This window comes from Nerophis ophidion, linkage group LG26 (assembly GCF_033978795.1).
Source record: "Nerophis ophidion isolate RoL-2023_Sa linkage group LG26, RoL_Noph_v1.0, whole genome shotgun sequence".
NCBI classification, from domain to species: domain Eukaryota; kingdom Metazoa; phylum Chordata; class Actinopteri; order Syngnathiformes; family Syngnathidae; genus Nerophis; species Nerophis ophidion.
Genome location: NC_084636.1, coordinates 34,707,049 through 34,728,960, shown reverse-complemented (window position 1 = coordinate 34,728,960; position 21,912 = coordinate 34,707,049). Strand labels below are relative to the sequence as shown.

Genomic DNA, 21,912 nt, shown 5'->3' with positions numbered 1-21,912 from the left:
ATGAGTAAGCAGTCAGGAATAGATGTGTGTTGAGACTTGATTTGAAGAGGGATATTGAGTCCAAGTTACGAAGGTCTGGTGGTAAAGAGTTCCAAAGATGTGGGGCAGAGCAGCTGAAACTAGGGCACCCATGGTGGACGGTTTAAATAAGGGGACAATGAGATGGATGGATGAAGAAGATATTAGGGAACGTGAGGGCATGGCAACATAGAGCAGGTCAGAGAGATATGACAGAGAGGTTATGGATGGCTTTGAAAGTGAGGAGAATTACTTTAAAGTGGATACAATGTTTAATGGGTAGCCAGGGGAGTTGTTGCAGAACAGGGGTGATGTGCTGAATTGAAGGGGTTCTGGTGATTATCTGAGGTGCAGAGTTCTGGAGAGGCTGAAGTTTGTGAAGTGACTTGTGAGGGAGACCAAACAGGAGAGAGTTGCAGTAGTCCAGGCGAAAGGTGACCAGGCTATGGACTAGTATGGCAGCAGTATGTGGGGTAAGGGATGGGCAAAGTCCATTAATATTTGGTAGATGAAAGTAAGCAGAGCGGGTAATGTTGTTTATGTGGGCTTGAAAGGAGAGTACTGTCGAGGATGACACCCACACTCTTGACTTGGGAGGAGGGTGAGACAGAGGAATTGCCGAGAGTAACGGTTGGGAGGAGGGTGAGAGAGGAATTGCCGAGAGTAACGGTTGGGAGGAGGGTGAGACAGAGGAATTGTCGAGAGTAACGGTTGGGAGGAAGGTGAGACAGAGGAATTGCAGAGGAGGGTGAGACAGAGGAATTGCCAAGAGTAACGGTTGGGAGGAGGGTGAGACAGAGGATTTGCCGAGGAGAGTAACGGTTGGGAGAAGGGTGAGACAGCTAACGGTTGGGAGGAGGGTGAGACAGAGGAACTGCCAAGGAGAGTAACGGTTGGGAGGAGGGTGAGACAGAGGAATTGCTGAGAGTAACGGTTGGGAGGAAGGTGAGACACAGGAATTGCCGAGAGTAACGGTTGGGAGGAGGGTGAGACAGAAGAATTGTCGAGGAGAGTAACATTTGGGAGGAGGGTGACACAGAGGAATTGCTGAAGAGAATAACGGTTGGGAGGAGGGTGAGACAGAGGAATTGTCGAGGAGAGTAACAGTTGGGAGGAGGGTGAGACAGAGGAATTGTCGAGGAGAGTAAAGGTTGGGAGGAGGGTGAGAAAGAGGAATTGCCGAAGAGAATAACTGTTGGGAGGAGGGTGAGACAGAGGAATTGCAGAGGAGAGTAACGGTTGGGAGGAGGGTGAGACAGGGGAATTGCAGAGGAGAGTAACGGTTGGGAGGAGGGTGAGACAGAGGAATTGCCAAGGAGAGTAACGGTTGGAAGGAGGGTGAGACAGAGGAATCGTTGAGAGTAACGGTTGGGAGGAAGGTGAGACACAGGAATTGTCGAGGAGAGTAACAGTTGGGAGGAGGGTGAGACAGAGGAATTGCCGAGGAGAATAACGGTTGGGAGGAGGGTGAGATAGAGGAATTGCCGAGGAGAGTAACGGTTGGGAGGAGGGTGAGACAGAGGAATTGCAGAGGAGAGTAACGGTTGGGAGTAGGGTGAGACAGAGGAATTGCTGAGAGTTACGGTTGGGAGGAGGGTGAGACGGAGGAATTGCCAAGAGTAACGAACGGTTGGGAGGAGGGTGAGACAGAGGAATTGCCGTGAGTAACGGTTGGGTGGAGGGTGAGACAGAGGAAATTCTGAGAGCAACGGTTGGGAGGAGGGTGAGACAGAGGAATTGCTGAGAGTAACGGTTGGGAGGAGGGTGAGACAGAGGAATTACAGAGGAGAGTAACTGTTGGGAGGAGGTTCAGACAAATGAATTGCCGAGGAGAGTAACGGTTGAGAGGTTGAGACAGAGGAATTGCCGAGAGTAACCATTGGGAGGAGGGTGAGACAGAGGAATTGCTGAGAGTAACGGTTGGGAGGAGGGTGAGACAGAGGAATTGCCGAGAGTAACGGTTGGGAGGAGGGTGAGACAGAGGAATTGCTGAGAGTAACGGTTGGGAGGAGGGCGAGACAGAGGAATTGCCGAGAGTAACGGACAAGCTGTTGGTTTTGGAGGGAATGGTTTTGTACCGACCAGTATGATTTCGGTTGTATTACTATTGAGTTGAAGGAAATTGGATGAGAACCTCGGTTTGAGTTCACTGAGGCAGTCTGTAAGGGAGGAAGGAGGAAGAGAAGCAGGTGGTTTGGTTGAGATGTAGAGCTGGGTGTCATCCGCAAAACAGTAAAAATTTATTTTAAATTCACGGAAAATATTGCCAATGGGAAGAATGTAAATGATAAAAAACAGGGAACCAAGAACAGAGCCCTGGGGGACACCAGAGGAAACAGGAGACGGAGGGGATTTGAATGAACGGAGTTGAACAAATTGAGTGCGGTCGGAGATATGATCTGAACCAGTGCAGGGGTGTGCTTGTGATGCCAATACTGTAGGGAGGACTGAAATGGTATCAAAGGCTGCAGTGAGATCTTAGAGGATTATGATAGTGTGGAGACCAGAATCAGCTGCCAGGAGGAGATCCTTTGTTATTTTTACTAGTGATGTTTCAGTGCTGCACAGGGGGCGGAAACCAGACTGGAATTGTTCATATACAAACTTACTGTTGGTGCTGTCCGTGCGAAAATTAAAATCCCCCAGCAGCACAATATTAGGGGAAAGTGAAGAACGATGAGCAAGAAAAGCAGAAAAATCACTTATAAAATCTTTGTTGTATTTTGGTGGTCGGTAGACAGCAGCAATGATTGTGGGAGTAGGTCCAGATAGCTGCAAAACTGTGCATTCAAAGAAGCAGAAGACCGTAGAAGACGCCGGAGAGACTTTCCACTTCTCGTGAAATATTATCGCGAGAACTCCTCCGCGACCAGTGGAGCGAGGTTCGGAAGTGTAAACAAACCTGAGAGGTTGACACATCTACTTACTAACAATAACACACTTTGTAACCAGCATCACAAGCCTGACACAACTACTTACTAACAATAACATACTTTGTAACCAGCATCACAAGCCTGACACAACAACTTACTAAAAAAACACACTTTGTAAACAACAACACAAGCCTGACACAACTACTTACTAACAATAACACACGTTGTAAACAACAACACAAGCCTGACACAAGTACGTACTGACAGCAACAAACTTTGTAAACAACATGAGCCTGACACAACTACTTACTAACAATAACACACTTTGTAACCAGCAACACAAGCCTGACACAACTACTTACTAACAATAACACACTTTGTAAACAACAACACAAACCTGACACAACTACTTACTAACAATAACACACTTTGTAAACAACACAAGCCTGACACAAGTACGTACTGACAGCAACAAACTTTGTAAACAACACAAGCCTGACACAACTACTTACTAACAATAACACACTTTGTAAAGAACAACACAAGCCTGACATAAGTACGTACTGACAGCAACAAACTTTGTAAACAACATGAGCCTGACACTACCTACTAACAATAACACACTTTGTAAACAACAACACGAGCCTCACACAACCACTTACTAACAATAACACACTTTGTATACAACAATATAAGCCTGAAACAACTACTTACTAACAAGAACACAATTTGTAAACAAAAACACAAGCCTGACACAACTACTTACTAGCAGTAACACACTTTGTAAACAACAACACATGCGTGACACAACTACTTACTAACAATAACACACTTTGTAAACAACAACACAAGCCTGACACAAGTACTTACCAACAATAATGCACTTTGTGAATAACACAAGCCTGACACAACTACTCACTAACAATAACACACTTTGTAAACAACAACACAAGCCTGACACAACTGTTTACTAACAATAACACATTTTGTAAATAACAACACTAGCCTGACACAACTACTCACTAAGAATAACACACTTTGTATACAACAATATAAGCCTGACATAAGTACTTTCTAACAACAACACATTTTGTTAACAACAAAACATGCCTGACACAACTACTTACTAACAATAACACACTTTGTAAACGACAACACAAGCCTGACACAACTACTTACTAACAATAAATATTTAGTAAATAACACAAGCCTGACACAACTACTCACCAACAATAACACACTTTGAATACAACAATATAAGCCTCACATAACTACTTACTAATAATAACACACTTTGTAAAGAACAACACAAGCCTGACACAACTACTTAATAACAATAACACACTTTGTAAAGAACAACACAAGCCTGACACAACTACTTACTAACAATAACACACTTTGCAAACAACAACACAAGCCTGACACAACAAATCACTAACAATAACACACTTTGTAAACAACAACACAAGCCTGACACAACTACTTACTAACAATAACACACTTTGTAAACAACAACACAAGCCTGACACAACTACTTACTAACAATAACACACTTTGTAAACAACAACACAAGCCTGACACAACTATTTACTAACAATAACACACTTTGTAAACAACAACACAAGCCTGACACAAGTACTTACTAACAATAACACACTTTGTAAACAACACAAGCCTGACACAACTACTTACTAACAATAACACACTTTGTAAACAACAACACAAGCCTAGCAAAACTACTTACTAACAAAAACACACTTTGTAAACAACAACACGAGCCTGAAACAACTACTCACTAACAATAACACACTTTGTAAACAACAACACGAGCCTGAAACAACTACTCACTAACAATAACACACTTTGTAAACAACACAAGCCTGACACAACTACTTACTAAATATAACACACTTTGTAAACAACACCATAAGTCTGACACAACTACTAACTAACAATAGCACACTTTGTAAAACAACACGGGTTTGACAAAACTACTTACTAACAATAACACACTTTGTAAACAACAACACAAGCTGGACACAACTACTTACCAACAATAACACACTTTGTAAACAACAACACAAGCCTGACACAACTACTTACTAACAATAACACACTTTGTAAACAACAACACGAGCCTGACACAACCACTTACTAACAACAACACACTTTGTAAACAACAACACAAGCCTGACACAACTACTTACTAACAATAACACACTTTGTAAACAACAACACAAGCCTGACACAACTACTTAACAATAACATACTTTGTAAACAACACAAGCCTGACACAACTTTTTACTAGCAATAACACACTTTGTAAACAACAACACATGCCTGACACAATTACTTACCAACAACATAACACTTTGTAAACAACAACACAGGCCTGACACAACTACTTACCAACAAAAACACACTTTGTAAGGAACACAAGCCTGACACAACTACTTACCCACAATAATACACTTTGTAAACAACACAAGCCTGACACAACTTTTTACTAGCAATAACACACTTTGTAAACAACAACACGAGCTTGACACAACTACTTACTAACAATAACACACTTTGTAAACAACAACACAAGCCTGACACAACTACTTACCAACAATAACAAACTTTGTAAACAACAACACAAGCCTGATACAACTACTTACTAACAATAACACACTTTGTAAACAATAACACAAGCCTGACACAACTACTTACCAACAATAACACACTTTGTAAACAACAACACAAGCCTGACACAACTACTTACTAACAATAACACACTTTGTAAACAACAACACAAGCCTGACACAACTACTCACCAACAATAACACACTTTGTAAACAACACGATCCTGACACAACTACTTACTAACAATAATACACTTTGTAAAGAACACCACAAACCTGACACAACTACTTACTAACAAAAACACACTTTGTAAAAAACAACACAAGCCTGACACAACTACTCACTAACAATAACACACTTTGTAAACAACACAAGCCTGACACAACTACTTACTAACAATAACACAGTTTGTAAAGAACAACACAAGCCTGACACAACTACTTAGTAACAAAAACACACTTTGTAAAAAACAACACAAGCCTGACAACTACAACTACTCACTAACAATAACACACTTTGTAAACAACACAAGCCTGACACAACTACTTACTAAATATACTACTTTGTAAACAACACCATAAGTCTGACACAACTACTTACTAACAATAACACACTTTGTAAACAACACAAGCCTGACACAACTACTTACTAAACATACTACTTTGTAAACAACACAAGCCTGACACAACTACTTACTAACAATAACACACTTTGTAAACAACACATGCCTGACACAACTACTTACCAACCTCAACACACTTTGTAAACCAACAACACAAGCCTGACACAAGTACTTACCAACAATAACGCACTTTGTGAACAACACAAGCTGACACAACTACTCACTAACAATAACACACTTTGTAACAACAACACAAGCCTGACACAACTGTTTACTAACAATAACACATTTTGTAAATAACAACACTAGCCTGACACAACTACTTACTAACAATAACACATATGGTATACAACAATATAAGCCTGACATAAGTACTTTCAAACAACAACACATTTTGTTAACAAAACATGCATGACACAACTACTTACTAACAATAACACACTTTGTAAACAACAACACAAGCCTGCACAACTACTTATGAACAATAACACACTTTGTAAATAACACAAGCCTGACACAACTACTTACTAGCAATAACAGTTTGTAACCAACAACACAAGCCTGACACAACTGCTTACTAACAATAAATATTTAGTAAATAACAACACAAGCTGACACAACTACTCACCACAATAACACACTATGTATACAACAATATAAGCCTTACATAACTACTTACTAATAATAACACACTTTGTAAAGAACAACACAAGCCTGACACAACTACTTACTAACAATAACACACTTTGTAAACAACACAAGCCTGACACAACAAATCACTAACAATAACACACTTTGTAAACAACAACACAAGCCTCACACAACCACTTACTAACAATAACACACTTTGTATACAACAATATAAGCCTGAAACAACTACTTACTAACAAGAACACAATTTGTAAACAAAAACACAAGCCTGGCACAACTACTTACTAGCAGTAACACACTTTGTAAACAACAACACATGCGTGACACAACTACTTACTAACAATAACACACTTTGTAAACAACAACACGAGCCTCACACAACCACTTACTAACAATAACACACTTTGTATACAACAATATAAGCCTGAAACAACTACTACTAACAAGAACACAATTTGTAAACAAAAACACAAGCCTGGCACAACTACTTACTAGCAGTAACACACTTTGTAAACAACAACACATGCGTGACACAACTACTTACTAACAATAACACACTTTGTAAACAACAACACAAGCCTGACACAACTACTTACTAACAATAACACACTTTGTAAACAACAACACAAGCCTGACACAACCACTTATTAACAATAACACACTTTGTAGGGCTGACACAAACACTTAATAACAATAACACACTTTGTAAACAACAACACAAGCCTGACACAACCACTTACTAACAATAACACACTTTGTAAATGACAACACGGAGCCTGACAACCACTTACTAACAGTAACACACTTTGTAACAACAACACGAGCTTGACACAACCACTTGCTAACAATAACACACTTTGTAAACAACACGAGCCTGACACAACCACTACTAACAATAACACACTTTGTAACGACAACACGAGCTTGACACAACCACTTGCTAACAATAACACACTTGTAAACAACACGAGCCTGACACAACCACTTACTAACAATAACACACTTTCTATACAACTACCTACTAACAAAAACACATTTCGTAAACAAGACAAGCCTGACAACTACTTACCAATATTAACACACTTTGTAAACAACAACACGACCTTTGATCTAATTAAAAAAACGTGCAGTACTTCTTCCAGGAGTAGTAACAAGAGGGTATTGCAGTATTCCCCAACCCTGAGTGAAGTAAACCCGTGACAAGAGTGTACAAGTACTTGATAGAAGTTGTGACGACACTGACGTCTGTGCAGCTGTACGATGCTTTCCCAGGACTGATGGAACATCTTCCAGGACCTCACAACAGGATGTTCGGAACCTTCCGAGCTCTGCAGGACGTCATCGCCTGTGAGATGGAGAAGCACAAGTTGGACTTGGACTCCGACAAGCCAGGAGACTACATGACGCCTTCCTGCTGGAGACGCGAGTAAGAACCCCACATGGAAAACACCTCTAGAAGCTCGGCTGATCCAACATTTGCAGGACAAAGAGAACGCTCCACTGGGTTTTGATGAGGAAAATCTGGTTCTGTGCTGTCTGGACCTGTTTGTTGCGGGGACTGAGACCGTCTCCAAGACGCTGCAGTGGGGCCTCGTCTTCCTCATCAAGCACCCTGAGGTGCAGAGTGAGTGTTCATGTTTCTTGTGGTGGACATCCCATGTGAAGATGTTTTGCTCCTCATTGCTAGGGCAGAACCACTTAAGGTGCTTTTTTTGTCACAAGACAAAGTGCAGGAGGAGATAGAGCGAGTGCTCGGGACTCGCGGTCCTACGATGGCTGACAGAACCAACATGCCTTACCAACGCAGTCATCCATGAGATCCAGAGGATGGCCAATGTTGTTCCTCTCAATGGACCAAGAGTGGCCACCAAAGAAACTCAACTGGGGGGCTACACCATCCCCAAGGTACCTGTGAATTCTAGTGATTCAAAGAGTGTGTAGTCCAACATGCTGATAACAGCAAATAACCTTAGCTGGGGCTACATCACCACACGGTTACTTGGGAGTTCCAGTGATTCAAAGATTTTGTAGTCCAACATGCTGATAACACAAACAAACCTTAACTGGGGGGCTACATCATCTCTAAAGTACTTGGGGGTTCTACTGATTCAAAGATCTTGTAGTTCAACATGCTGATAACACAAAGACACTCAACTGAGGGGGCTACATCATCTCCAAGGTACTTGGGAGTCCTAGTGATTCAAACATCTTGAAGTCCAACATGCTGATAACACCAAATAACCTTAACTGAGGGCTAAATCCTCCCCAAGGTACTTAGGAGTTCTAGTGATTCAAAGATATTGAACTCCAACATGTTGATAACACCAAATAATCTTAACTGAGGCTACATCATCACAAGGTATTTGGGAGTCCTAGTGATTCAAACATCTTGAAGTCCAACATGCTGATAACACCAAATAACCTTAACTGAGGGCTAAATCCTCCCCAAGGTACTTAGGAGTCCTAGTGATTCAAAGATATTGAACTCCAACATGTTGATAACACCAAATAACCTTAACTGGGGGGCTACATCATCTCTAAAGTACTTGGGGGTTCTACTGATTCAAAGATCTTGTAGTTCAACATGCTGATAACACCAAAGACACTCAACTGAGGGCATTACATCATCCCCAAGGTACTTGGTAGTTCTAGTGTTTCAAAGTTTTTGTAGTCCAACATGCTGATAACACAAACAAACATTAACTGGGGGGGATACATCATCCCCAAAGTACTTAGGAGTTCTAGTATTTCAAAGACCCTGTAGTCCAACATGTTGATAACACCAAATAATCTTAACTGGAGGGCTACATCATCACAAGGTATTTGGGGGTTCTACTGATTCAAAGATTTTTAGTCCAACATGCTGATAACACCAAAGATCCTTGAATGGGGGGCTACATCATCACAAGGAACTTGGGAGTTCTACTGATTCAAAGATCTTGTAGTTCAACATGCTGATAACACCAAAGACACTCGACTGGAGGGCTACATCATCCCCAAGGTACTTGGGAATTCTAGTGATTCAAAGATCTTGTAGTCCAACATGCTGATAACACCAAATGACCTTAACTGGGGGCTACATCATCACACGATATTTGGATGTTCTACCGATTCAAAGATTTTGTAGTTCAACATGCTGATAACACCAAAATAATCTTAACTGGGGTGGCTACATCATCACCAAAGTACTCAATAGTTCTAGTGATTCAAAGATCTTGTAGTCCAACATTCTGATGACGCCAAAGAACCTTAACTGGGGGTCAGATCATCCCCAAAGTACTTGAGTATTCTAGTATTTCAAAGATCTTGTAGTCCAACATGCTGATAACCTAAAATACACTCAACTGGGTGGCTACACCATCTCCAAGGTACTTGGGAGTTCTAGTGATTCAAAAATCTTGTAGTCCAACATGCTGATAACACAAAGTAATCTTAACTGGGGGCTGCATCATCACCAAGGTACTTCAGAATTCTAGTAATTCAAAGATCTTGTAGTCCAACATGCTGATAACGCAAACAAACTTTAACTGGGGGCTACCTCATCCCCAAAGTACTAGGGAGTTCTATTGATTCAAAGATCTTTGTAGTCCAACATGATGATAAAACAAAAGCCACTCCAATGGGGGGCTACACCATCCCCAAGGTACTTGGAGTTCTAGTGATTCAAAGATATTGTATTCAGACATACTGATAACACCAAATAAGCTTAACTGGGGGGCTACATCGTCCCCAAGCTACTTGAGAGTTCTAAGTGATTCAAAGACGTTGTAGTCAAACATGCTGATAACACAAGATAATTTAAACTGGGGGGGGGGGGGGGGGGAGGAGGTTACATCATCCCCAAGCTACTTAATCCCAAGCTACTTGAGAGTTCTAGTGATTCAAAGATTTTATCCTCCAACATGCTGAAAAGACCAACAACACTCAACTGGGGGCTACATCATCCCCAAGCTACTTACTTGGGAGTTCTAGGGATTCAAAGATGTTGTAATCCAACATACTGATAACACCAAAGACACTCAACTGGGGGGCTACATCACCCCCAAGGTACTTGGGAGTCCTACTGATTCAAAGATTTTATACTCCAACATGCTGATAAGACCAAATACACTCAACTGGGGGGCTACATCATACCAAGGTACTTGGGAGTTCTAGGGATTCAAAGATGTTGTAATCCAACATACTGATAACACCAAAGACACTCTACTGGAGGGCTACATCATCCCCAAGGTACTTGGGAGTCCTACTGATTCAAAGATTTTATACTCCAACATGCTGATAAGACCAAAGACACTCAACTGGGGGGCTACATCATACCCAAGGTACTTGGGAGTCCTAGTGATTCAAAGATTTTATACTCCAACATGCTGATAAGACCAAAGACACTCAACTGGAGGGCTACATCATCCCCAGGTACTTGGGAGTCCTACTGATTCAAAGATTTTATACTCCAACATGCTGATAAGACCAAAGACACTCAACTGGGGGGCTACATCATACCCAAGGTACTTGGGAGTCCTAGTGATTCAAAGATTGTATACTCCAACATGCTGATAAGACCAAAGACACTCAACTGGGTGGCTACATCATACCCAAGGTACTTGGGAGTTCTAGTGATTCAAAGATCTTGAAGTCCAACATGCTGATAACACCAAATAACCTTAACCTTGGACTGCATCATCCACAAGGTACTTGGAAGCTCTAGTATTTCAAAGATCTTGTAGTCCAACATGCTGATAACATAAAATACACTCAACTGGGTGGCTACACCATCTCCAAGGTACTTGGGAGTTCTAGTGATTCAAAAATCTTGTAGTCCAACATGCTGATAACACCAAGTAATCTTACCTGGGGGATACATCATCACCAAGGTACTTCAGAGTTCTAGTAATTCAAAGATTTTGTAGTCCAACATGCTGATAACACCAAAGACATTCAACTGGGGGGCAGCATCATCCCCAAGGTACTTGAGAGTTCTAGTGATCCGAAGATCTTGTAGTCCAACATGCTGATAAGACCAAATAACCTTAACTGGGGGCTACATCATCACAAGGTACTTGGGAGCTCTACTGATTCATAGATCTTGCAGCAGTATAAAGCTAGTGCAGGAACAGAACAGGTTTACAACAGGAAGTGAAGCCAAAAACAGAGGGAAAACTAAACGGATCGTAAGGTTTTTTACCTGTCTGAGACACTCCAGCTGTGGTTGTTGCCAGAACAACAAAGAAACACACACAAAAAAAAAACATATTGCAGTGATGGAAGCTGAAAACTTTTCCCAGTCATGGAAGGGACAAGTGGTAGGAAATGGATGGGTTCTGTATTCAGTCTGTTTTTGCAGGGAAGCAATGTTCTGACCATCCTGACGTCGGTGCTCTTCGACCAGAACCAGTGGGAAACGCCTCACGTCTTCAATCCAGGACACTTCCTGGATGCTGATGGCAATTTTGTCAAGAAGAAAAACTTCATCCCTTTTTCTGCAGGTAAAGCGGATGTTGCCGGAAGGGAAAGGCGGAGAGATCAAAGAAAGGTGTTGTTGGGTCTTTGTGTTGCAGGCAGGCGCGTTTGCATCGGAGAGAGTTTGGCCAAGATGGAAGTGTTCTTGTTTCTCACCAGTTTGCTGCAAAAGTTCACCTTCTGGACTTTGGCCGAGGAGAAGCTGAGCTACCAGGGTGTCGTCGGACTGACTCACTCTCCTCACCCTTTCAGGGTCTATGCCCACGCGCGCTAACTCCACAGTCCGACTCAGAACTCCTTGCTTTCTCACACATACTTCATCCTTTTATTTGCCACCAAGTCTCGTCATGGTGAAGATGATTATGTAGATCCTCTGAAGTAGACATGAAGAATCATCCAGAACAATAAAAGGATCTTGGACAATCTTCATTTTTCTGAAACTCTAGTACAGCACATATCGGCTCTGTCTGGCTCGCAACCCTCAATCAATCAATCAATCGAAGTTTATTTATATGGCCCTTAATCACAAGTGTCTGAAAGGGCTGCACAAGCCACAAAGACATCCTCGGCTCAGATCCCACATCAAGGCATGAAAAAACTTAATCCAATAGGACAATGAGAAACCTTGGGGGGACCGCCCGTGGGCTACCGGTGCAATGGACGTCAAGTGGATCTAGTTATTAGTGGGAGAGTCCAGTCCATTGTGGATCTAGTTCATAGTGGGAGAGTCTAGTCCATAGTGGATCTAGTTAATAGTGTGAGAGTCCAGTCCATAGTGGGGCCAGCAGGGGTTCAACTTAAATGGAGATACGTCATCAGCGCAGAGACGTCACCAACTGTTGCAGAGATGAGTGGTCCACCCCGGGTACTGACTTCCATAGTAGTTCTAGTCAATAGTGAGGGAGTCCAGTCCATAGTGGATTTAGTTAATAGAGTGAGAGTCCAGTCCATAGTGGGGCCAGCAGGGGTTCATCTTAAATGGAGATAAGTCATCAGCACAGAGACGTCACCAACTGGAGCAGAGATGAGTGGTCCACCCCGGGTACTGACTTCCATAGTAGTTCTAGTCAATAGTGAGGGAGTCCAGTCCATAGTGGATCTAGTTAATAGTGTGTGAGTCCAGTCCATAGTGGGGCCAGCAGGGGTTCATCTTAAATGGAGACAAGTCATCAGTGCAGATGTCACCAACATGTGCAGAGATGAGTGGTCCACCCCGTGTCCTAACTTCCATAGTGGATCTAGTTAATAGTGGGAGAGTCCAGTCCATAGTGGATCTACTTAATAGTGTGAGAGTCCAGTCCATAGTGGGGCCAGCAGGGGTTCAACTTAAATGGAGATACGTCATCAGCGCAGAGACATCACCAACTGGTGCAGAGATGAGTGGTCCACCCCGGGTCCTGACTTCCATAGTAGTTCTAGTCAATAGTGAGGGAGTCCAGTCCATAGTGGATTTAGTTAGTAGTGTGAGAGTCCAGTCCATAGTGGGGCCAGCAGGGGTTCATCTAAAATGGAGACAAGTCATCAGCGCAGAGACGTCACCAACTGGTGCAGAGATGAGTGGTCCACCCCGGGTCCTGACTTCCATAGTAGTTCTAGTCAATAGTGAGAGAGTCCAGTCCATAGTGGATCTACTTAATAGTGTGAGAGTCCAGTCCATAGTAGGGCCAGCAGGGGTTCATCTTGAGTGGAGACAAGTCATCAGCGCAGAGACGTCACCAACTGGTGCAGAGATGAGTGGTCCACCCCGTGTCCTAACTTCCATAGTGGATCTAGTTAATAGTGGGAGAGTCCAGTCCATAGTGGATCTACTTAATAGTGAGAGAGTCCAGTCCATAGTGGATCTAGTTAATAGTGTGAGAGTCCAGTCCATAGTGGGGCCAGCAGGGGTTCAACTTAAATGGAGATACGTCATCAGCGCAGAGACGTCACCAACTGGTGCAGAGATGAGTGGTCCACCCCGGGTCCTGACTTCCATAGTAGTTCTAGTCAATAGTGAGGGAGTCCAGTCCATAGTGGATTTAGTTAGTAGTGTGAGAGTCCAGTCCATAGTGGGGCCAGCAGGGGTTCATCTAAAATGGAGACAAGTCATCAGCGCAGAGACGTCACCAACTGGTGCAAAGATGAGTGGTCCACCCCGGGTCCTGACTTCTTTAGTGGATCTAGTTAATAGAGGGAGAGTCCAGTCCATAGTGGATCTAGTTAATAGTGTGAGAGTCCAGTCCATAGTAGGGCCAGCAGGGGTTCAACTTAAATGGAGATACGTCATCAGCGCAGAGACGTCACCAACTGGTGCAGAGATGAGTGGTCCACTCCGGGTCCTGACTTCCATAGTAGTTCTAGTCAATAGTGAGAGAGTCCAGTCCATAGTGGATCTAGTTTATAGTGTGAGAGTCCAGTCCACAGTGGGGCCAGTAGGGGTTCATCTTGAATGGAGACAAGTCATCAGCGCAGAGACGTCACCAACTGGTGCAGAGATGAGTGGTCCACCCCGGGTCCTGACTTCCATAGTAGTTAAATAAATGGGTTGTACTTGTATAGCGCTTTTCTACCTTCAAGGTACTCAAAGCGCTTTGACACTACTTCCACATTTACCCATTCACACACACATTCACACACTGATGGAGGGAGCTGCCATGCAAGGCGCCAACCAGCAACCATCAGGAGCAAGGGTGAAGTGTCTTGCTCAGGACACAACGGACGTGACGAGGTTGGTTCTAGGTGGGATTTGAACCAGTGACCCTCGGGTTGCGCACGGAAACTCTCCCACTGCGCCACGCCGTCCCTAGTTCTCTGCACCAACTGGTGCAGAGATGAGTGGTCCACCCCGTGTCCTAACTTCCATAGTGGATCTAGTTAATAGTGGGAGAGTCCAGTCCATAGTGGATCTAGTTAATAGTGTGAGAGTCCAGTCCATAGTAGGGCCAGCAGGGGTTCAACTTAAATGGAGATACGTCATCAGCGCAGAGACGTCACCAACTGGTGCAGAGATGAGTGGTCCACCCCGAGTCCTGACTTCCATAGTAGTTCTAGTCAATAGTGAGGGAGTCCAGTCCATAGTGGATTTAATTAATAGAGTGAGAGTCCAGTCCATAGTGGGGCCAGCAGGGGTTCATCTTAAATGGAGACAAGTCATCAGCGCAGAGACGTCACCAACTGGTGCAGAGATGAGTGGTCCACCCCGAGTCCTAACTTCCATAGTGGATCTAGTTAATAGTGGGAGAGTCCAGTCCATAGTGGATCTAGTTAATAGTGTGAGAGTCCAGTCCATAGTAGGGCCAGCAGGGGTTCAACTTAAATGGAGATACGTCATCAGCGCAGAGACGTCACCAACTGGTGCAGAGATGAGTGGTCCACCCCGGGTCCTGACTTCCATAGTAGTTCTAGTCAATAGTGAGGGAGTCCAGTCCATAGTGGATTTAGTTAATAGTGTGAGAGTCCAGTCCATAGTGGGGCCAGCAGGGGTTCATCTTAAATGGAGACAAGTCATCAGCGCAGAGACGTCACCAACTGGTGCAGATATTAGTGGTCCACCCCGGGTCCTGACTTCCATAGTAGTTCTAGTCAATAGTGAGAGAGTCCAGTCCATAGTGGATTTAGTTAATAGTGTGAGAGTCCAGTCCATAGTGGGGCCAGCAGGGGTTCATCTTAAATGGAGACAAGTCATCAGCGCAGAGACGTCACCAACTGGAGCAGAGATGAGTGGTCCACCCCGGGTCCTGACTTCCATAGTAGATCGAGTCAATAGTGGGATATTCCGGTCCATAGTGGATTTAGTTAATAGTGTGAGAGTCCAGTCCATAGTGGGGCCAGCAGGGGTTCATCTTAAATGGAGACAAGTCATCAGCGCAGAGACGTCACCAACTGTTGCAGAGATGAGTGGTCCACCCCGTGTCCTAACTTCCATAGTGGATCTAGTTAATAGTGGGAGAGTCCAGTCCATAGTGGATCTAGTTAATAGTGTGAGAGTCCAGTCCATAGTGGGGCCAGCAGGGGTTCAACTTAAATGGAGATACGTCATCAGCGCAGAGACGTCACCAACTGGTGCAGAGATGAGTGGTCCACCCCGGGTCCTGACTTCCATAGTAGATCGAGTCAATAGTGGGATATTCCGGTCCATAGTGGATTTAGTTAATAGTGTGAGAGTCCAGTCCACAGTGGGGCCAGCAGGGGTTCATCTTAAATGGAGATACGTCATCAGCGCAGAGACGTCACCAACTGGTGCAGAGATGAGTGGTCCACCCCGGGTCCTGACTTCCATAGTAGTTCTAGTCAATAGTGAGGGAGTCCAGTCCATAGTGGATTTAGTTAATAGTGTGAGTCCAGTCCATAGTAGGGCCAGCAGGGGTTCATCTTGAGTGGAGACAAGTCATCAGTGCAGACGTCACCAACTGTTGCAGAGATGAGTGGTCCACCCCGTGTCCTAACTTCCATAGTGGATCTAGTTAATATCAATCAATCAATCAATGTTTACTTATATAGCCCTAAATCACTAGTGTCTCAAAGGGCTGCACAAACCACCACGACATCCTCGGTAGGCCCACATAAGGGCAAGGAAAACTCACACCCAGTGGGACATCGGTGACAATAATGATCCAGTGGGACGTCTGTGACAATAATGATTATGAGAACCTTAGAGAGGAGGAAAGCAATGGATGTCGAGCGGGTCTAACATGATACTGTGAAAGTTCAATCCACAATGGATCCAACACAGTCGCGAGAGTCCAGTCCAAAGCGGTTCCAACTCAGCAGCGAGAGTCCCGTTCACAGCGGAGCCAGCAGGAAACCATCCCAAGCGGAGGCGGATCAGCAGCGCAGAGATGTCGAGGCGGATCAGCAGCGCAGAGATGTCCCCAGCCGATACACAGGCAAGCAGTACATGGCCACCGGATCGGACCGGACCCCCTCCACAGGGGAGAGTGGGACATAGAAGAAAAAGAAAAGAAACAGCAGATCAACTGGTCTAAAAAGGGAGTCTATTTAAAGGCTACAGTATACAAATGAGTTTTAAGGTGAGACTTAAATGCTTCTACTGAGGTGGCATCTCGAACTGTTACCGGGAGGGCATTCCAGAGTACTGGAGCCCGAACGGAAAACGCTCTATAGCCCGCAGACTTTTTTTGGGCTTTGGGAATCACTAACAAGCCGGAATCCTTTGAACGCAGATTTCTTGCCGGGACATATGGTACAATACAATCGGCAAGATAGGATGGAGCTAGACCGTGTAGTATTTTATACGTAAGTAGTAAAACCTTAAAGTCACATCTTAAGTGCACAGGAAGCCAGTGCAGGTGAGCCAGTATAGGTATATATGTATATATGTATGTATATAAAGGTATATACAGTACAGGCGTAATGTGATCAAACTTTCTTGTTCTTGTCAAAAGTCTAGCAGCCGCATTTTGTACCAACTGTAATCTTTTAATGCTAGACATGGGGAGACCCGAAAATAATACGTTACAGTAGTCGAGGCGAGACGTAACAAACGCATGGATAATGATCTCAGCGTCCTTAGTGGACAGAATGGAGCGAATTTTAGCGATATTACGGAGATGAAAGAAGGCCGTTTTAGTAACGCTTTTAATGTGTGCCTCAAAGGAGAGAGTTGGGTCGAAGATAATACCCAGATTCTTTACCGTGTCGCCTTGTTTAATTGTTTGGTTGTCAAATGTTAGAGTTGTATTATTAAATAGAGTTCGGTGTCTAGCAGGACCGATAATCAGCATTTCCGTTTTTTTGGCATTGAGTTGCAAAAAGTTAGCGGACATCCATTGTTTAATTTCATTAAGACACGCCTCCAGCTGACTACAATCCGGCGTGTTGGTCAGCTTTAGGGGCATGTAGAGTTGGGTGTCATCAGCATAACAGTGAAAGCTAACACCGTATTTGCGTATGATGTCACCTAGCGGCAGCATGTAGATGCTGAAGAGTGCAGGGCCAAGGACCGAACCCTGGGGAACTCCACACGTTACCTTAACGTAGTCCGAGGTCACATTGTTATGGGAGACACACTGCATCCTATCAGTAAGATAAGAGTTAAACCAAGACAGGGCTAAGTCTGACATACCAATTCGTGTTTTGATACGTTCTAATAAAATATTATGAGCGCTAAGATCGAGGAGCAGCAACATAGATGACGCATCAGAATCCATCGTTAGCAATAGATCATTAGTCATTTTTGCGAGGGCTGTCTCCGTCGAGTGATTTGCCCTGAAACCGGATTGAAAGGTTTCACATAGATTGTTAGACGCTAAGTGTTCATTTAACTGCTCCGCAACAATTTTTTCGAGGATTTTTGAAATAAAGGGAAGGTGAGACACCGGTCGGTAGTTTACCATGAGGTCAGGATCGAGGTTAGGTCTTTTAAGAAGAGGATGAATAACCGCTTTTTTGAATGCTAGGGGAACAGTGCCCGAGGAAAGTGATAAGTTTATAATATTTAGCACTGATGGACCTAATAATACAAAGAGCTCCTTGATCAGTTTCCCAGGAAGAGGGTCAAGTAAACATGTTGTTTGTTTTATTCCATTTACACGTTGTAACAATTCCTCTAATGTTATTTCCTCAAAACGAGAGAAACTATTTTGGAGGGCAGTATCCGCCGTATATACAATCGTGTCAGTGTTAATAGAACCCCGTTGTAGCTGGGACGCATTGTCTTTAATCTCCTTTCTAATGACTTCAATTTTCTTACTAAAGAATTGCATAAAGTCATCAGCTGAGTGGGTGGAGCTACTGGAAGGAGTCCCTTGTTGGGTAAGCGATGCTACCGTACTAAACAAAAATTTAGGATCGTTTTTATTACGGTGGATGAGATTTGAGTAATAATTAGCTTTAGCTAAGGTAAGCATGCGTTTATAAGTTATTAAACCATCACTAAATGCTTGATGGTGCACCTCAAGTTTAGTCGTGCGCCATTTGCGTTCCAGCTTTCTGCATAATAATTTCTGAGCTCTAGTTTCTTCTGTAAACCACGGGGTGCGCTTTTTTGGAGCCTTTTTTAACTTTAGCGGTGCTATGTTATCAATGGTTTCGCGCAGGGCGTCGTTAAAGTTGTTAGTGAGGTTATCAATAGAGCCCACATACTTTGGGAATGGTGCCATTACCGAGGGCAGTAGGTCAGCAAGAGTTGTCGTTGTGGCCGTATTAATGTTGCGGCTGCTATAGCAGTTATTATTATTATTAGTTTGACGAACATGCGTCTGAACCTCGAATTTTATAAGGTAATGATCGGACAATACTTTAGTATACGGGAGTATCGTAACTTTGGAAGCGGTGATACCCCTGACAAGCACTAGGTCTATCGTATTACCGTTGCGATGCGTGGGTTCATTTATTATTTGTGTGAGACCACAGCTATCAATTATAGTCTGGAGCGCTACGCACGGTGGGTCCGATGGGGTATTCATATGGATATTAAAGTCCCCCATTATGATTATATTATCGGCGTGTGTCACTAGATCAGCAACGAACTCTGAGAATTCATTGATAAAGTCCGAACAGGGCCCTGGGGGGCGGTAGATAACAGCCAGGCACAGAGGCAGCGGTGTGACAGACCTCATAGTAAGCACCTCAAACGATTTATATTTATTATTTATGTTAGGACTAAGGTTAAAGTTTTCGTTGTATATTAGTGCGACCCCCCCACCCCTTTTAAGCGGACGGGCAATATGCGCATGTGTAAAGTTAGGAGGACATGCCTCATTTAGCGCAAAAAAGTCGTTTGGTTTAAGCCAGGTTTCACTGAGACCGATGACGTTAAGATTGTTGTCTCTGATAATATCATTAACTAACAACGTTTTGGGAGACAATGATCTTATGTTTAAAAAACCTATATTATAGGTAGTGGGCTGTTTTAGGGAATTTTTGATCAAATTATCCGTAGTAGCAATATTAATAATGTTGTGTTTATTATGCCCAGTGCATTCAGTATAATTACGACCATATCTAGGAATTGATACGACGGGAATGTTCCGATTGTTTGTTTGTTGCTTTGATAAACTGCACGCATCATGGTTAGCCACCTCAGTAACGGGGATTTTCCGATTGTTTGTTTGTTGCTTTGATAAACTGCACGCATCATGGTTAGCCACCTCAGTAACGGGGATTTTCCGATTGTTTGTTTGTTGCTTTGATAAACTGCACGCATCATAGTTAGCCACCTCAGTAAAACACATGTCCAACTCTGAAACACTCAAAGCAGAAAAAACTTGTTCTAATTTAACAGACTCCTTACCCAGACCAGTAGTCTCGCACTTTCCATCTAAATCCGTCTTCGGGATGGAGGAAAGTGGTGTTCTGTGGGGATTAGCCTTCTGCTTTGTTTTTAGCCCCGCTCGACATCCGCGTTTCCGATCACACCGCTGGCGTCTGCTCCGTAGACGGCCCCCGCTGCTACTAGACTCCGCTGCTTCACAGGCCGCTGGACGTAGCCGCCGACGAATCCCCATGCTAGTTAGCATGTTTAGCACGCCCGCGTCTATCAGTCCAAAACGGCCCAATATGTCCATATCCAGAAGTGTCTGGCGGTCGTACGTGATCACGGAGTGACCACGATGCGAGCCAGCCATGAAGTCTGCAGAACAGTCCGGCATTTCCGCCAAATGTTCCATCTTTAGCAAGAGCACCGCAGTGTCGCAGCCCGTCCGGGCGCCGCCATCTAGTGGGAGAGTCCAGTCCATAGTGGATCTAGTTAATAGTGTGAGAGTCCAGTCCATAGTGGGGGCAGCAGGGGTTCAACTTAAATGGAGATACGTCATCAGCGTAGAGACGTCACCAACTGGTGCAGAGATGAGTGGTCCACCCCGGGTCCTGACTTCCATAGTAGTTCTAGTCAATAGTGGGAGAGTCCAGTCCATAGTGGGGCCAGCAGAGGTTCATCTTAAGTGGGGACAAGTCATCAGCGCAGACGTCACCAACTGATGCAGATATGAGTGGTCCACCCTGGATCCTGACTTTGAACAGCTAGCGCGTCATCTATGGTCACCTGATAACCTATCTACGCCGCAGAGGGGGGCAGAGCAGAAAAAAGACGGCAGATCAACTGGTCTGAAGGGGGGGGGGGGGGTATTTGAAGGCTAGCATATATAAATGAGTTTTAAGTTGGGACTTAAATGCTTCTACTGAGGTAGCATCATTAACTGTTACGAGGAGGGAATTCCAGAATACTGGAGCCCGAATAGAAAATGCTTTTGTGGAGGTTGCCCTCCTGTGGACCGACCGTGTCCCTCGGGAAGTCCTGTGGGGAGTGCTCAGAGAGTATGGGGTATCGGAATGTCTTATTGTGGCAGTCCGCTCCCTGTATGATCAGTGTCAGAGCTTGGTCCACATTGCTGGCAGTAAGTCGGACACGTTTCCAGTGAGGGTTGGACTCCGCCAAGGCTGTCCTTTGTCACCCATTCTGTTCATAACTTTTATGGACAGAATTTCTAGGCGCAGTCAAGGCGTTGAGGGGTTCCGGTTTGGTGGCCACGGGATTAGGTCTCTGCTTTTTGCAGATGATGTAGTCCTGATGGCTTCATCTGGCCGGGATCTTCAGCTCTCGCTGGATCGGTTCGCAGCCGAGTGTGAAGCGACCGGAATGAGAATCAGCACCTCCAAGTCCGAGTCCATGGTTCTCGCCCGGAAAAGGGTGGAGTGCCATCTCCGGGTTGGGGAGGAGACCCT

The 21,912-nt window shown here is 44.1% G+C and overlaps 1 pseudogene; it reads left to right on the top strand.

Moving 5' to 3' along the window:
- The window catches only part of LOC133543652 (uncharacterized), a 32,899-nt pseudogene extending 20,223 nt beyond the window's left edge, over window positions 1–12,676 (top strand).
- Window positions 12,677–21,912: the final 9,236 nt, after the last annotated feature.